The 18203-nt window shown below is 47.1% G+C and overlaps 1 non-coding gene across 1 annotated transcript; it reads left to right on the top strand.

Annotated features, from left to right (window-relative positions):
• The first annotated feature begins 15283 nt into the window (after nucleotides 1-15283).
• Nucleotides 15284-15445, top strand: LOC138459991 (U1 spliceosomal RNA). Its single transcript, XR_011262762.1, has one exon. It is a non-coding gene; the product is annotated as a U1 spliceosomal RNA (small nuclear RNA).
• Nucleotides 15446-18203: the final 2758 nt, after the last annotated feature.

Genomic DNA, 18203 nt, shown 5'->3' with positions numbered 1-18203 from the left:
CAAACAGCCATCAAATGTGCAGGTTTACGGGTTTCTAAGTCTTCCTGGTCTGCCCCCCTTCCCCCATGTGATCCTCCCGCAGTACACCACCCCCAGGGTTGGCATTAGGAAGCGTCTGCCTTTCCCTGGTCACATGAGGAGGGTCCCAGACCAGGTTTCTGGGAGGAATCATCAATGATTCATCACATACTCGTCCCCTAATGTCGCTGTATTTTTCAGCCTCTACACGAAATCAGTAAAGGAAATCAACATTCCCTTGTTCTTTACCTTTCCGATGTTCCACTGAGAAGCAATAAGGCTGCAAATCTAAAAACCTGTGCATGACTCTAGCATGGGTATATTTCCTTAAAATCAACCGTTTCAAAGGAGCATGATCAGTAATTAACCTGAACTTCCTTCCTGTTAGATAGTATTTTAAATATGTAATTGCCCATTTGATTACAAGGGCTACCAACTCTAGAGTAGCATAGTTCCTCTCCTGATCAAACCCTTTCCGGCTTATATAGAGGATTGGATGTTCTACCCCATCATGGAGCTGAGATAATACTGCTCGTAAACCAATATGGGAAGCGTAAGTTTGCAAAATAAAGGGTCAATTAAAGTCTGCCACTTTCAAAACAGGTTCACCATATAATATATGTGTCAACTTATTGAAACAATTTTGATCATCTGATTGCCACTGTACTTTCTGGAGGGGCTACATTTTTAAGTATGTCAGAAAGAGGACCAGAGATGGAGGAACAATGTGGAATAAATCTTCGATAGTAGCCAAGAAGACCCAAAAAGGCTTGTAACTCTTGCTTTGTTTTGGGAGGCGAAGTCTTCATTACAGCCTCAATTTTACTGACTGGGACTGCACGAGACCATTCCCTCCAAAGAAGCCAAAGTATTTTACCACTGATCTAGCTAAGCATCATTTTTGGGTTAGCTGTTAGAACGCCGAGATTCACTCTCCAGTTTATTCAGCACTTGATCTGTGTGTTGAACTGCTTCTATGACATCTACCATGACTTCTGCTGCTTCTGGCTGCTTAAGGACACACACCCTTCCTCCATGAAGGTGTATCCTGTCCGGCCACACGTTTCTGGAGCCCCTCTCGCTACTGGGACCCACGGCTTTGTAACTGCTTCTCGCCTCAGTCTCCAGCACATTCAGAATGCGGCAAGCAAGGCAATCAGGGTAACATGGGGAAAGACAGCTCTCCTGCACACCTTCTGCCGCACAGCCTATGCTCTTCAGAGTTTGGAGAAACAGGAATCTCTCAGAATACGCAGGTGAAATCTGCTGTTTCCGTGTTCCAGTTTCCCTCTTGTTCTCCCACTTCTGCTCGATTTACCCGCCTCGTGCCATCTTGCTTCTCATAGTACTGCTACAGCATGCATTCCAGTCACAGTTCCAGCTCCCTCCTCTCCTTCCAATTGCCTGCACCTGAGGGGGCCCTTTATGACTCCCAGGTTCTACTGGTGTGGGCTATTAGGCTCCAGTGCCTGACTACTGCAATGGCTGTTAGGCGTAATTGACTGACTGCTGCAACCACAGGCCTCTTCAGCCCTCTTCCTCATGCCAGTACCTATGGGATTCTGGGACCTGTAGTCCACTTGTGCAAAGTTGTTTCTTTTATTTCTACAGTTTAGCAAACAGCCATCAAAAGTGTGGGGTTATGGTGAAAGTTAAATAGGAGGGTTTCCCAGTCTTCCTGGTCTGTTTCCCCCCATGTGATCCTATGCAGTACGCCACCCACAAGGTCGTGATTAGGAAGCCTCTGCCCTTCCCTAGCCACATGAGGAGGGGCCCAGACCAGGTTTCTGGGAGGAATCATCAGTGATTGATCACAACGGTTACTCTTCCTCCTCCCTTTGCCCATCTTCTGACACTTAAGTTTTGATACAGAAGTGGAATTTTACCACTGCCTAGTAAGGCTACATTATTTTTGCTTTAAGCAGCGTGCTAGCAGCAGAAAGTCTCAACGCAATTGTTATAGATATACCTAATGTAATATAATACAAAGATATTTGTAGAGCGTGAGCTAAGGCCAGAAGGCATCTATGCACTAGTGAGAGATAAAGTGAGGATTGATTCAAAGAAGGATCAAAATAAATATGTTTTCCGGTTCTTACGAAACGGAAGATATTCAGAGGTGTTACGTAGGTGCATCGGCAGAGAGTTCCAAAGAGTGGGGGCCAGTACAAAAAAGATCTTCTCCCCTGCACAGAATCTTGGAATACATAGCAGGGTTCTGTGTCATAATTTCGCTTTGTAAAGGTCGCCCAACCAAAAGACGGATTCTTTTCAGCCGATTGTGGGCAGTCTACAAAAAACGGCATTCCCTCGTCCCCACTTCGACCTCCCCACCACCTCAAACCCCCCAGCACCATTAATTGCACTCCGGAACACCCAGCACTTAGCCCCGCCACCTCCCTACCCATAGCAGGATTTGAGAAGAGGAACAAAGAACTCTGGCGGGTTTATAAAGAGTTCGCTTTGAGCCTAGAAACTGAGTGCAAGAGTTGTGAATGGCACGGTTAACTAGGCAGTTTCAAACTTGATCTGGCTCCTAATAGGTGTTAGGCAGAATTATATGCAGTACCCTTTGGGAACGCTACACACAATTAAGACTACAAGTGACAGTACAATTTCAGCTTTGGTACAAGCCTGTACTACACAGTTATAGTGGTAGCAGTAGCGGAGCAGCCAGACTTATCTCAAGAGTAAGAGAGCAGTGCAAATAGTTACACAAAGGACAGCAATTACTATGATTCAGGCAAACACTGACTCAAGGTTTCTAAGTAAAAGAATATATATTTATTTACTCAACAGTTGTATAACATTTTACTATTCTAAGCAAGGTCAAACTCACAATCATAAATACACCACACCACTTCCCTTAAATTCCAGGCAAGTTAAGCTCACAAAATGAAGTGGGGGCAACATGGCACTCCAGCAATTTAAAAGGGAAGGAAAGACAAAGTTATTAGAAATTAGGCAAAAGCAACAGGTAAGTATTTTGAGCAGTTGAACAAGAGAGACTACAGTTAGGAAGGAGATCAGCTAGAAAAGGCTTAGGGCCAAAGTCAATAGGTCAAAAGTATTTTCTAGCGGATCTCCTCGATGTAGTCTCTCATGGTAACCCATGACGATCCTCTATTACATGACTTTGGGGGGTTCCAGAGAGAAATGGAAAAACTTTTTGCTCGCCATACCCAGAAACAAGCAGTAGACAATGAACTCTTGTCCCTCCTACAGGGGAATCAGGACTTGTTAACGTACATTGCTACCTTCAACAGACTGGTTGCCGAAGCAAGGTGGCCAGAAAACAAAAGAACCACGTTATTCCATCGAGGCTTACGAGGCGAATTAAAGGGCGTCTTAGCCCAGGTGGTTGATCCACCCAGAGACTGTGCAGAATTCATAAATCTGGTCCAGCAGCTAGACCACCGGTTGCAGGACTGAAAGGCAGACCGGTCTAAGACGGACCCTCAGACCGTGTATGTTCGACCAAGGGAAAACACACCCCGTGTACCTGAAAATCCTGTAGAACCCATGCAGTTTGGAGGGATACGGCTTCCATTAACAAAACAAGAGCGGGACAAAAGAAGACAACAACAGCTTTGTTTGTATTGTGGGAAACCAGGACATTTAATGAAGGACTGTCCAGTAAAACCCCCAAGAAGAACAGTCGGGCCACAGAGAAGGATGAAGCTAAGGAATCGGGAAACTACCAAGCTCGACAAACGTAGAGGTCAGTTTTTTGTGTGAGAGGGACGAGTTGCTGAACTCACACTTTGCAATACCAGTGATCTTAATTAACCACCAACAGTCATCAAGAATGCATGCCGTTGAAGCATACATCGATAGCGGAGCATTTGGAAATCATATTGATCAAGAACTGTCAGCAGAGATGGGGCTTCCTTTGTGTTCTAAGCAACTATGGACAAGGTAACCACCGTGGATGGGACAGAAATTGCTTCCGGACCAGTAACCCAGTGCACAGCCAGGGTAACCCTGCTGTGTCAGGACGGACATCGAGAGTCTATTTCATTCGATCTCATCAAGGCACCTCAGTTCAGGCTAGTACTAGGGATGCCATGGTTGGTTGTTCACAACCCTTTGATAGACTGGTGGGCACGAAAATTAACCTTCCCCGGTGACTGCTCCCCTGCCTGCTATTACCAAGAGGAGAAACCCAACGTCTGTATCGCCATGACTCCTGGAGCAACAGTATCAACCCTGGGAGCAACTAATACCATGCCAAGTGAATACCATGATTTCGAGGATGTTTTCCGAAAGGACCAAGCCAATACATTGCCGCCGCACAAGCCCTATGACTGTCAAATCGACCTTATTCCTGGTGCACAAATCCCTTGAGGCAGGATCTACACTCTCACAGAACCAGAAAACCTTCATTTGAAATCCTATTTAGACCAGTACCTTACAAATGGATTTATCCGTCCTTCGAAGTCCCCCGCAGCCAGTCCTTTGTTCTTCGTACCGAAAAAGGAAGGAGACTTGAGAACCTGTATTGACTACCACGCATTGAACCAGATCACCGTGAAGAACTGCTACCCCTTGCCACTTATCCCTGAGATGCTAGACCAACTTAAAGATGCCCAGATTTATACCAAATTGGACCTTTGAGGAGCGTACCACCTGGTCCGAGTCAGAAAAGCAGATGAATGGAAAACCGCCTTTCGCACTAAGTACGGCTTGTTTGAATATCAAGTCATGCCCTTCGGGTTATGCAATGCTCCTGCGGCATTCCAATATTTCATGAATGACGTCTTAAGGGAGTTAATTGATGTGTGCGCCCTAGTGTACATAGACGACATCTTAGCATACTCAGCATCGGAACAAGATCAAGTAAGGCACGTTCGTTCAGTCCTCACCAAGCTCTGTCAACATCGCTTGTTTGCAAAGCTTGAAAAATGCTTTTTTCACCTCACCGAAGTAGAATTCTTGGTTTTATCCTTACTCCAGGAGGCATCAGAATGGACGTGCACAAGGTAGATGCTATTCTGAAATGGCCTTCACCGACGTCTCTGAAAGGGGTACAAAGCATGCTGGGCTTTGCGAACTTCTACCGCTGGTTCATCCCAGACTTCTCTCAGGTTGTGCACCCAATCACAGTACTATTACGAAAAAACAATAAAAAGTTTGCTTGGACCGAAGAAGCAGAAGAAGCCTTTCAGGAACTTAAACGAAGGTTTACCTCTGCTACAATCCATTGACATCTGCGTCCAGACCTCCCTTATATCGTTGAAACTGATGCATCCAGTCTCGCAATGGGGGCTGTCCTTTCACAGAGAGACCCGGAAACAGGCCAGCTACATCCTGTGGCCTTCTGGTCGAAAAAGTTCTCACCTCCAGAGATTAATTATACCATCACGGACAAGGAACTCCTGGCTATCAAATCCGCCTTTAAAGCCTGGAGGCACTACCTTCTGGGGGCCAGCCATGCCATTACAGTCATCACAGACCACCGAAACCTGCAATATCTCAAAACAGCCAAGGCCCAGTCCTTGCGCCAATTACGGTGGGCCCTTTTCTTCGCCGAATATGATTATGTAATCACATTTCGACCAGGAGTCAGAAACGGAAAGGCGGATGCCTTATCTCGCATGGGCATAGATGAAATAGTATATACAACTCCAGACCCAGTACCTTTTATACCTGAAGACAAACTCTTGGGTATCACGACAGCCTTAACACAAGCAGAACTACGAAAAGAAATCCAATGGACAATGAATCCTGATGCCTACCTTGCATGGCAAACTCAAGGAGAACAATATACCATCAAGGACCACCTACCCTTTTTTTAGGGATCGCCTATATGTACCCAAGAAGGAATTACAACAGCATATTATTTCAAACTATCATGATTCACTGATCGAAAGGCATCCTGTGATCGCCAAAACCGTAGCTGAGTTGAAAGAGAACTTTTGGTGGCCTACCTGGTGTAAGGACATCATTCAGTATATTCAGTCCTGCGGTGTCTGCGCACAAAATAAATCACAGAAACATAAACCATCTGGTCTCCTACAACCATTAGACATTCCTCCAGTTCCATGGCACACTCTTTCCCTTGACTTCATCACTGATCTACCTCCAAACCAAGGGTTCAACACCATCCTTGTAGTTGTGGACTTATTCTCGAAGATAGCCCATTTTATTCCTCTCAAAGGCCTCCCAGACGCAGCCACTTTAACAAAAGTGTTCCTGGAGGGCGTGGTTAAGCTACATGGCTTCCCTTCGGTTCTGGTCTATGATCGAGGCAGCCAGTTTGTTTCAAACTTCTGGAAAAAATTATGTGTAATGGCGCAGATCGACGTTCGGCTATCTACCAGTCACCATCCCCAAATGGACGGCCAAACCGAGAGAACCAATCAGATACTCGAGCAATATTTACGGTGCATGCTGCACCACGAACAAAGGAATTGGAAAGACCTACTATGGATAGCCGAATATGCATATAACAATTCTTTGCATTCAAGCACGAGACAAGCGCCCTTCTATACCCCTCATGGCAGACAACCACGTACCTCTGAACTAGACCTTCCAGCCAGCTTGGAAATGCCAGCGGTAAAGACTCTACACACAACCATTACTCAGGCTTTCAAAAGGGCAAAGGAACACTTTATTCATGCCAAAGAAAAACAAAAGAGATTTGCCGACCAACACTAGAAAAAGGCCCCTGATTATCAAGTAGGAGACAAAGTTTGGTTAGCCGCTAAATTCGTACCCATCAAGGGACCCCGACCTTTCATCCCAGATTCTTAGGAACCTATACCATTAAGGCAATTATCAACCCAGCAGTCATGAAACTGGATTTACCACCTAATCTATACATCCACCCGGTATTCCATGTGTCCCTCCTGAAACCAATGCAAACCGGCACACGGATTGGGACACCACCTAAGCCCATACTTGTTGACGGAAAACCAGAATTCGAAGTCAAAGATATCTTGGAAAGGATTTGGACCATAAGATAGATCCTGTGAGCCCAGTGAGAATATCCACGCACCACGTCTAATCAGGAAATTCCATCGGAACTTCCCAACCAAACCTGGGCCAGACAGAAAGAACACCATGTGAGGGACCTTAGGGGGGAGTGCTGTCACGACCCTCGCCCAAAACCCCCTCTGGCAAACCCATTGACCAGGTAGAGTCAGGTCTCGGGCCTCTAGAGCCTGGCATCCTCTTCAAAAGCCCTCATGGGGCCAGTCCTGGCGCCTATGGTGCCAGGCTCATACACCATGAACAACAATGTGCTTGGGAACTACTTTATTGTATTGTCAGCCAACATGGAGTCATCCACAAAGCTTGGTTCCTAAGAACCAAGCTTTGCGGTGTAGTGTTTTGGGTGTGGCAGGCCTGGAACTACTTTCCCTGGTACTTCTTTACCTTGGCTATGTAAACCACACCCTGACTGCAGAACATGCTTTGTGTTACTTTGCAGCTTGCAACGTGACGCTCACCGTGTCCAGTTATTCCTTCGAACCTGGGAGAGGCAGAACCTGCAAGGAGACAAAAGGAACATCATTAGCAGCAGCATCTTACCTGCAGTCTTCATCTTTAAACACTTGCAGCTACTGAGAACAGCTTCCGCGAATCTGCACGCCTCCCAGACAGAACGACCTGAAAGAGGAAGATAGAGGCAACATTAAAGAAAGCTATAGAGACATTTACAAATTACGAACTGCTCAAAAGGCTTACCTGGCTGGTCGCCTCTCGGCTGGCACCACTCCGGACATTCCACTCGCGCTGAAGAACACCGCAACCTACAAAGAAGGAAAACACAGGTTAGCAAAGGCAAGACTTTGCAGCGCTGCGCATAGCGCTTACTTACCGCATCATAGCGCTCTTAATGCGCCATCATTTACCAGAGGGGCTCAAATGAGCCAGTTCACCGTGCTGAAGCTCCGCATACCTAAGGGAGAAAAAAGAGACATTTTAAACAAAGAAAGGCATGCAGGATAGCAACAAAACTAAAGAACAGCAATAAGACCTACCTGAACAATATCAAACGGGCCGGCGTCAGTGAAGTAACTGGACCGCACTCGCCCATGAAAGACAACGCGCCCCTGCAAAGAAGGCAGGACGGAGTGCACGCCAAATTCTACCACAAGGTGAGGAGAGGGTGCCAGAGGGACTGAAAGCATACGGGGGTGGAGGGATGATACTTACCCCAGTCGGTCAGTCTTGAACACAGTCCTCCTGTATTTTCAGGCAGCACCTTCCCCGCAGGCCACATCAGGGCAAAGCTGAGAAGCATACCAGCGAGTAACCCAGCTGGGTGGCGTCCCTGTGGATACCAGGTGAGCGTAACAGCTACCCACTGTTGCATCTGATGTTGTGATGGAGTTGGGGGGAGGTGGTTAGGATGGATTATGAGTGTGTGAAGTGAGCTTTAATTGCTAGATTCGGGAAGACTCCCTTCCCAGTACCTTAAGAGGTTTAGGACCCTCAAAAAGCATGATGGTACCCGTTGGGCTACCTGGGTATGTGAATGTTTGTAAAACTTAGATAGTTGGATTAAGGGTTACAGAGTAAACACTTATGAAAGAATGAGAAATCTTGTTATGTTGGAGTCTATGTTTGATGTCTGCTCTCCTGAGCTCAGACAGCACTTGGCTGATTCTAAGAAGATAGATCCAAAGAAGCTAGCTAAGGCTGCTGACTTGTGGCTTGCCAACAGGGCTACTAGCAAGGATTCTGGGGCTACTCAGAAAAAGGATGAGGAGGAACAACCAAAGAAAAACAACAAAGAGAATTCTAATACCTCCAATCCAAAAGACGGCCACAAACAGCAACATAAGGGTAAACCACAAGGGAAACAAAATCAGGCTAGTGCACCATCTGGACCCAAACCAGATGGAGATCAGAACAAACCCCCATCATCAAAACATTTGGGAAATGTTATGTTTGTGGGTCAACTGACCATGTGAAAAGGGATCCCAGATGTAAGGGTAAACTTTCAGGGGTCTACACTGTCTCCTTAGCCTTCTCCCCAGAGGAAGAAGTGCCTATGACAAGTGGAAACTTTCACCTACTGGCTGATGAACCCATGAGAGTCTCAGCCAGTGTTTCTTTAGTGTCCCTGGGCTTGTGGGAACAACAGAATCTAGATTACTATAATTCCATCCCAGATAATACTAAAGAGTATTATAAACATAGTGTTCCTGTGAATGGTCAGGAACCCCCTGCCATCAGAGCCAGCATAACTGTGGTGGATGAATCATTTTTCAAGGTGGTGGATGTTGCTAAGGCACCCAAATGCCTCACCAAGTTAGCTGGAGGCTCTGTGCAAATGCTTCCCCAGTTACCAGCTCTCATCCAGTGTAATGATATGATTGTCAAGATACCTGTGAGTGTGCAGAGTGAAGTGCCTGGGAGAGTCCTGTTGGGTAATGACCTTAAAACTCTTGGAGTTGTGTCAAGCACCCCCAGGCCTCCCAGTAAAAGGAAACAGGAGCTCACAAGGTCTGCAAGGAAGAAAACCTTGAGAGGCTCACCAGAGGAGATGATGGAAGAAAATATTACTCCCACTCCACAGGAATGGCTCACTGCCATTTCTAGAAAAACAGAGGCAAAGGGGAAACCCAAGACCTCCAGGAAAAAGTCAGACAGCACCCCTGTGCTACCAACAAGAACATCACCAAGATTGTCCAAAGTCACTCCTGTGACTACTCCACCTGCTGAGGAAACTTGTGAGGTGCAACCTTGTGTGGTTGAACCAGCATCTGAAGAATCAGATCTGGAAGAAGACACAGGGCTTCATTATGACCTCGGCGGTAGCCATGCTGCTATTGGCGGCATAGCTGCCGCCGAAATCGCGTCCTGGTCCGGGTCCTCAGAATGAGGAATTACCGGGCCATTCCGAGTTCAGAAGGCCCGGTAATTCCTCCCTCCGAGGACCTGGACCCGGTCCTTCCCCATTCCCATTCCAGCCCCTATAGGGAATGGGGAAGCCCCTATAGGGCTGAATGGGAATGGGAGAGGGAGCAAACAACGGGCCATTACGAGTTGGCCCGTTGTTTGCTCCCTCTTCCCCTCGTGGGACCCGGTAAGCACGCCTGGTTTGACCAGGCGTTGCTTCCTGGGTCCCGCGAGGGGGCCTCGTAATGAGGCAGTATGGGGTAAACAGCACTGGCACCTTTTACAGCGCCGTTTACCCCATACCGCCAGGGTCGTAATGAGGCCCAATGTCTTAGTTGGAGATCCTGACCCTGTTGAACATCTTGAGCTGCAGTCTTTACTGGCAGAAGGTTGACCCAACAGGGCAGACTTTAGCAAAGGACGGAGAGAGTGTCCTACTCTTGAAAGTCTTTGACAGCAGGCTGATAACCAACTTGATGGGCAAGAAGTTGGAAAGCACAGGTTAAGCTGGGAAGATGGTCTCTTCTACAGTGAATCAACTGAGTCGACCCCTGGGGACTGCAAAAGAATTGTAGTGCCCCTTGCCAACAGACTCCAGTTCCTACAGTTAGCCCACGAGATACCTTTGGCTGGTCACTTGAGTTTCAAGAAGACCAAGGAAAGGCTCTCTCTCTACTTCTACTGGCCTATGATGGGTTCAGAAGTGGACAAATTCTGTAGGCGCTGTCACACTTGCCAAACCTCTGGCAAGAGAGGAGCCAAGAATGTGGCACCCCTGGTTCCTCTCCCAGTGGTGGGAGTTCCTTTTGAGAGGGTGGGCTTTGACATTGTCGGTCCCCTTGACCCTCCCACATCTTCAGGGAACATGTTTATCCTGGTTGTAGTAGACCATGCTACAAGATACCCAGAAGCCATACCTATGAGAACTGTTACGGCTCAGGCTGTGGCTAAGGCTCTACTTGGTATTTTTACCACAGTAGGGTTTCCTAAGGAAGTGATATCCGACAGGGGATCCAATTTTATGTCCCACTACATGCAAGCCATGTGGAAAAACTGTGGTGTCACTTACACGTTCTCTACAGCCTACCATCCACAGACAAATGAACTGGTAGAGAGGTTTAGAAGAGCATGAAAGGTGCTCTAAAGGAACCCCATAAAAAAAAGTGGGACCTTCTACTGTCATGCCTTCTCTTTGCATATAGAGAAGTCCCTCAGGAGGGAGTTGGTTACAGTTCCTTTGAGCTTCTCTATGGCCATCCAGTCAGAGGTCCATTGGCCCTGGTCAAGGAGGAGTTGGAGAGTGCTCCTTCCCCCAAGCCAGTCAAAGTGACTGACTATGTGATTGGTCTCCGGAGGAGAATGTCACACATGATGGCAGAAGCAAGTGATAACTTGAAAGCAGGTCAGGCTCTGGTCAAACATTGGTATGACCAGAAGGCCAACATGGTTGAGTTTACTCAAGACCAGCTTGTACTAGTTATAGTGCCAACAAGGCAGAGGGCCTTGCAGGACAAGTGGATAGGACCCTTCAAGGTTGTGGGCAAACTTGGAGAGGTGAACTATTTGGTGGATTTAGGCAGACCTAAGGAGGCTCCCAGAGTCTTTCACACCAACCGTTTAAAGGCTTATGTCTCGAGACTGGATGTAGGAGCTTTGCTTCTAGCTTCAGCTCAAGAGGAAGAGGAGAGTAAACCTCTACCTGACCTCCTCCGAGGCCAACCTTTAGATGAACAAATAGAAGGAGTTCATCTCTCTTCTCAGCTGACTTCTGAACAACAGGAGGAGTGCAAAGTTCTGTTGAATCAGTTTGCCTCCCTGTTTTCTCTATCACTAGGCTTGACCCCTTGGGGCCAGCATAATATTCTCACTGGTGACTGTTTACCTGTCAAAAGCAGGGGTTACAGAATGTCAGAACATGTGAGATCCCACATCAAAGGAGAGGTCAACAAGATGCTTGATCTCGGGGTTATAGAGTCCTCTACCAGTCCATGGTCTAGTCCAGTTGTTCTAGTATCAAAGGCAGGATCCAAGGAGTTCAGATTCTATGTGCACTGTAGAGCTTTTAATGCAGTCACCAAGATTGATGCCCACCCTTTACCAAGGACAGATGAACTGGTGGATAAACTTGGTTCAGCCAAGTACCTCAGTACATTTGATCTGACTTCAGGCTATTGGCAAATAGCACTGACAGACCATGCCAGGGAGAAAACTGCATTTTCTACCCGAGTAGGCTTCTACCAGTTTAAGGTAATCCCTTTTGGACTAAAGAATGCACCTGCTACATTTTAAAGGATGGTTAATCAAGTTCTGAATGGGATGGAGGACTTCTGCATGGCATACTTGGATGACATTGCAGTGTTCAGCCCTACATGGAAAGAACATATTGATCACCTTGGATATGTTTTTCAGGCTCTTGAGAAAGCCCATCTGACCATAAAGGAAAGCAAATGTCAAATTGGTTAGAGTAAAGTGGTCTACCTTGGTCATGAGGTAGGAGGAGGTGAGATAAGGCCATTGCCCAGCACAGTACAAGCTGTGCAAAACTGGACCACCCCTACTGCTCAAATCCAAGTGAGAGCTTTCCTAGGTCTCACTGGGTACTACAGGAATTTCATAGAGAACTATGGGACCATAACTTCTCCCTTGAATGTGATCTCCTCTCCAAAATTCCCTAAAAAGGTTAGATGGAATGAGGAGTGCACTCAAGCCTTTGAAAGCCTGAAGAAAGCCATTTGTCAAGCACCAGTCCTAAGAGCTCCTGATTATCACCAACACTTCATTGTGCAGACAGATGCCTCCAATATAGGTATAGGTGCAGTTCTTAGTCAATTGGATGAGAAAGGTAGGGAGCACCCCATTTGCTTCATCAGTAGGAAACTGAAGGAACCAGAAACAAGGTGGGCAACTATAGAGCGTGAATGCTTTGCCGTTGTGTGGAGTCTGAAGAAGTTTAGACCATGCTTGTATGGATCTACTTTTGTGATTCAGACTAACCACCAACCCTTGAGATGGTTAATGCAAATGAAAGGGGAAAACCCAAAACTGCTAAGATGGTCAATCTGCCTGCAAAGGTTTGATTTTACCATTGAGCACAGAGCAGGATGTCACCACCAAAATGCTGATGGTCTCTCTAGGATGTTTACAACTGACTAGAGCAGGGTTGTCCAACATATGGCCCGCGGGCCACAATGCGACCCTCCAAGCCATTTTATGTGGCCCGCGAGGCCGTATGCTGAACAACTCTTGAGTAAAAAAAAAAACATTTTAAAAACATTTTAAAAAATGTGCCTGTGTGTAAAACTGTAACTTCCTCTGGTGACCCCATGGGGTCAACAGAGGTAGTTACAGCCCTCAGCCACGACGTGTTCATTTGTTTATTTATGCAATGTTTGTCAGATATCCGACAAACATTGCAGAAATAAATACATTTGTCAACCCCGCTGGCACATCAAAACGCTGGGCGCTTCTGCCAGCTGTGACCAGGGAGGCTGCAAAAGGAGCACTAGCGTACTGGCGCCTGCAGAAAACGGAAATGGAATCTCATAAGGCCAGAGGGGGTGAGGAAACCACAGCAGCCTGGAGGGCCCGCGCAGATGACTGCCTTCCTAAAATCAACGTGGCCTTCATTTGGAAGCAGGAACACACGGGGCCACAACACATTGGCAGATAAGCGGCCGCAGGCAGAAACTGAGAAACTGCAAAGAATTGATGCCGCCAGGAGCATTGTGTGTTGGAACAGCAGAGGGAAAGCAGGCGAGACCCCTCGACACGGCAGGTCGTAAATTATACGACAACCACATTTTAAAGCGCATAGCCATCAGAAAAGAAGAAAGGGGAAATACCGTGTGTATACAGCAAGCTGAAAACTCACTGGAACACCAGTTGCACGGCGGGCATACCCCATAGAGTTCTCTGGCACCTGAGCCAGCACAAAGGGTGACTGAAAGACCCTACCCTTTTGGACATACTACGGTTGAGCTGCAAACTACACTTAACTATGGCAGATGGGGGAAAAATGTATGGAAATAAACACACGCATGCGGAACAAACGCATTTTCTGTATCAACTCAGGCACAATTGGAAGCAGGACGACACAGAGCTGAAAACATTGGGCGCAGGTTGGTGCACAGTTCATAATGGAGATCTGAATAAGAATAACAATGTGACCAACACTTTTTTTGAACAAAACGCGGAGGAAGAATGCTGCCCCGACTCAAAGCACAAGCGGCGGGGAAAAGGAACACCAAGGGCTAGCGCACAATATGTTACCTTAGTAGTGCCCCAATAACACACTGCAACCTGCAAATGGGCCTCAGTGGACCACCTGCCAATGTTTATGTAAGTTGCTCATGAAGGTTACACATATTTTATTCAGATCCACATAGGGGGTGGGGTGGGAGCTTGACATATCGCAGATGGGAGCCCCAGTCCCTTTGCCAATTCAGTTCTACACCTTGCTGTGATGTATGATATGATAGGTTATTTATAACGTGCTTAATACCCATGCAGCAGTGATCCCAATCATAAAAGTGAAACAGGCAAGCCCAACAGGTATAACTTATTTTCACTCTTTTGGTAGCGCAGTCTGAGGGCAGCCTATACCCTTCAGGAGAGGTGTGAGCTGATACAGTTGCAACACAAAAAACAATAGTACCATGTTCCCAAAATACCTTAGTTCTTGTCTTTCGGATCTCAGCAGAGCCAGGCTTTTCAGTATCAGACCAGGAGCATAGGTGCCTTTGCGCTGGGCTGGGGTCATGTCGGAGAGCAGCAGCCATGGGCCCCAATGAATGGGCCCCAATGATGCAGTTCTGTTTGGCAGTGTTGCTGATTTGCGGGTAGAAAACGCTGGGAACAGTCCGCCGTGCCAAGTGGATGGCACTGGAAGACTCAGTGACCTCTGGGCCCGGTCAAGGGAATACTTGCCTTTGGCGCTGTGCAGGCTCGGCTGACACAACAAGGCATATGGTTACGGCTAAGATGTCAAAGCTTCAGCATTGTCATTGAACAGAACTCTGAGATTCAGGGGTGGTGGAGCGTCGAGGTCCAGGGTGATTATGATGGTGTCAATGGGCCCAGCGCTGAGTAGCTCCGCTCAGAAGGGCCATGGGCCCGTGTGGGGCCGACAGACCAGTGGGCAGACTGCAACAGGCCTGCTCGAGCCATACTGCTATTTTTACAAATCTCAGGCCGAGCAGGGCCTGGTGGGAGAAAGGAACTGTGCTACAATCTGCTCTTCTGCTGGGCTCTGCCTCCCGGAGCTTCCCCCTGCACACAGGACAGGCAGCTCTGCAGACGCTCAGAGCTTCCGGGGGTGGGGGAGCTGGGGCTCGGTCAGGGCCTGCCTTCTCACCCTCGCTTAGAGGGGCTTCCAGAACTGGCCCAACCCCTGCCCTCTTGCATGCAACTCATACTTAGCTGGCAGGGGAGAATCTGATCTCAAGGGCAGATCTCCCAGGGTGAGGCTTACCCATTGCACATCGGATTTGCTGACCCCTGCTATGTCCCCAAATACGGGATACGCGACTGCATTATTTCTGGTAGTGGGGGACTGCGTTCGCGCTCTCCCCCCGATTTATTGGTGAAAGAAAGAAAAGGTAAAGTGTGCACTAGGCCTGCTAGGTTGCATACTTTAAGATTGTGCTCACATTGCATTTCTTCAATTAGGTTCACCTTTGGGTGATCGCTTTTCCACATTTTATCTGTTGAATTGCATTATGCTTCTTTCATCACCACAGAAGTAATGTGTATTACAGAGATAAGCTGCCATATGTATTGGGCACACTGCACATGCTCAGGCAGCATCAATCAGGCTTTGTACAGGACAATGCTGGCCCAAATTGGGAACAGCCAGCATAGACAAGTTGCTTCAGAGGCATATTTTGGGTACAACCAGCATGCCAATGTGTTACATCAGTGACAGTGCTGTCTTACACTGTGGACACATTGATCATTAAAATGTGTTGTGTTGTAAAATGTTATTTTCTGCTGTTGGTGACATGCAATTTTCATGTTCCCCTTTAGAACTGATTGTAAATTTGTGGCTTTTTGGTCACCTTTTCTGCTGTAAAATGCACCATTTCAACCCCATATTTGAAAAAAAATTCTTGGGGGGGAAACCCACACAAACCCTCCCTAGATCCTTGTAGCTCCCTCGCTACGCTCGGTCGCCCCCACCATTTCAGAAAAATATTAACACATAGACACTGAAAGACATCACAAGCAACTCACCTTTCATCACTGCCCATGACACCAAAAGCTATCTTTGGGACTGCATGGCTATCACTACCTGTGATGCTATTGTGTCAAAGGTCACACAATATTGCTTTTTAATATACTGCTTTGGGTGAGGTTGTTGACTTTTGGCTCGCCGGCCCACTCGGTGACAAAAAGTTAATACTTCGGCCCCACATTCAAAAAGGTTGGACAAGCCTGGACTAGAGGAAGAGATTCATCCAGGAGTAGATTAAATCCTCCTGTCCCTTAGTTTGGGCGGGGTGAGGCAAGTGTTAGGGAGAATTCTCATAAATGGTTGATTTCCCTTACCTAAAGAGTCCCCCAGCAGCTTTGCTGAATTTCTAGGATTTATTTTTTTCACCTGGTAAGAGTGTGAGATTTTTTGCCACTCTTATATATGTTTTGCTATGTGTATTTCTACTTTCTGTGTGATCTTGGGCACTGGAGCCTCATCTACTCCATGTGCACCACTTTTTGTGTGTGTTACACAGCACCTTCAGTGCAGTGACACAGGGTTGTCTTTGAGACTTCCCACTGACTCCATTTGTCTGGGGCTGACTACTGTCCCCCAGAAACAGGTAAAGTTTCCATGAACTTTATATAGTCACTTTAAATCACAGACCCAGTACACCCCATCTTACATGGAGTATTGGAAAGGATTAACTCTTACCCTTTTTTGTCTGTGCCTCTTGGAGCCTTGTTTCGCTCCCTTAACATTAAGACTTGGCTGGTGGCAGAGGTATCTACCCTAACTTTTCTCCCGCGGTTATCTTACAAAACGTGGTAATGTTTTAGGCTATTATATTAGCCTCAAACATAAAACCTGCTTGACCATATATGTTTTATTTTTGTTCCGGCTGGGTTTAGTCACCATTTCTTTTTATTAAAGTCTTTCTCGTGTTTTTCTCTGTGCACCAAACTGGGGATGACTCCTTTGTTCGCTGTCTTTTTGCGGGCTTCTACACAGAAGCCCTCCTTAAGCCGCATGATAGTCTAGGTAGGCAGGATGTGAGGGAGGGATCTTCGGACCCCTGCCATGGGTTCTCTTGGTAACCCAAGTCGCACTCTTGTCTGATTGACTAAGGGGACTGGCCTTGCCAGGCAGCCACCCTGCTGTGTGATTGACATCCAGGCTGTATGAATGGGGGAAACTGCATAAAAAGCAGGTCTCTGGGACTGGAAGAGCAGAGTCACCACTGGAACGAAAGAACCAACGAGGAACTGGAAGAAGAGGACCCCTACAACAACTGAACCGCCCAGTGAAGCCCTGCTGCAGGTCGGAATCTCCAAATCCGACGACAGAGAAGATTCTCCAGGAAACTTCTTCCCTTGAGCTGGTGGGACCAACCAGTTCACCCAACCTACAAGCCAGGACCCCTCCTCTGGTCGAATTCAGTGGGCCGGATAGCCAGGAAGGTCGGACCCTGCTTGGGTTTTAAGGAGCGCACCTTTTATTCGTTGTTTGGCGCTGCTGGTGGTTTCTTCCCTGGGTAGTGCAGGACCATCCAGTCTTCCTACTTCTGATCAGTCTGACAGTCGCTTCAGGAACCGTGAGCCTGAAGGAACTACCAGAAGGTCTACCTCAGCTACAGCCCCCTCTCCGTTTTAAGGTACTGTGCAAATCCGATTGTGCGTTTCGCTCAGCCGCGGTAAAGTGTTTGAAATCTTTCTCCAATCCGAGGGCTTGTCCTTCTCTTCTCTTTGAACTAACTTTTCCACCAACCAACCTCGTCCGGAATCTGTGCCACAAACTTTACCGCAAACTACCCTGAACTGTGTGATCTTGAGCAAAAGACTTTTGACCTATTGACTTTGGCCCTAAGTCTTTTCTAGCTGAGCTCCTCACTGTAGTCTCTCTTGTTCAACTGCTCAGAATACTTACCTGTTGGTTTTGCCTAATTTCTACTAACTTTGTCTTTCCCTCCCTTTTAAATTGCTGGAGTGCCATTTTGCTCCCACTTCATTTTGTGAGCTTAACTTGTCTGGAATTTAAGGGAAGTGGTGTGGAGTATTTATGATTGTGATTTTGACCTTGCTTAGAATCGTGAAATGTTACACAACTGTTGAGTAAATAAATATATATTCTTTTACTT

Source organism: Ambystoma mexicanum, chromosome 4p (genome assembly GCF_040938575.1).
Source record: "Ambystoma mexicanum isolate Mex_15411 chromosome 4p, UKY_AmexF1_1, whole genome shotgun sequence".
In the NCBI taxonomy this organism is placed as follows: domain Eukaryota; kingdom Metazoa; phylum Chordata; class Amphibia; order Caudata; family Ambystomatidae; genus Ambystoma; species Ambystoma mexicanum.
This window is presented reverse-complemented; position numbering and strand designations above follow the sequence as displayed.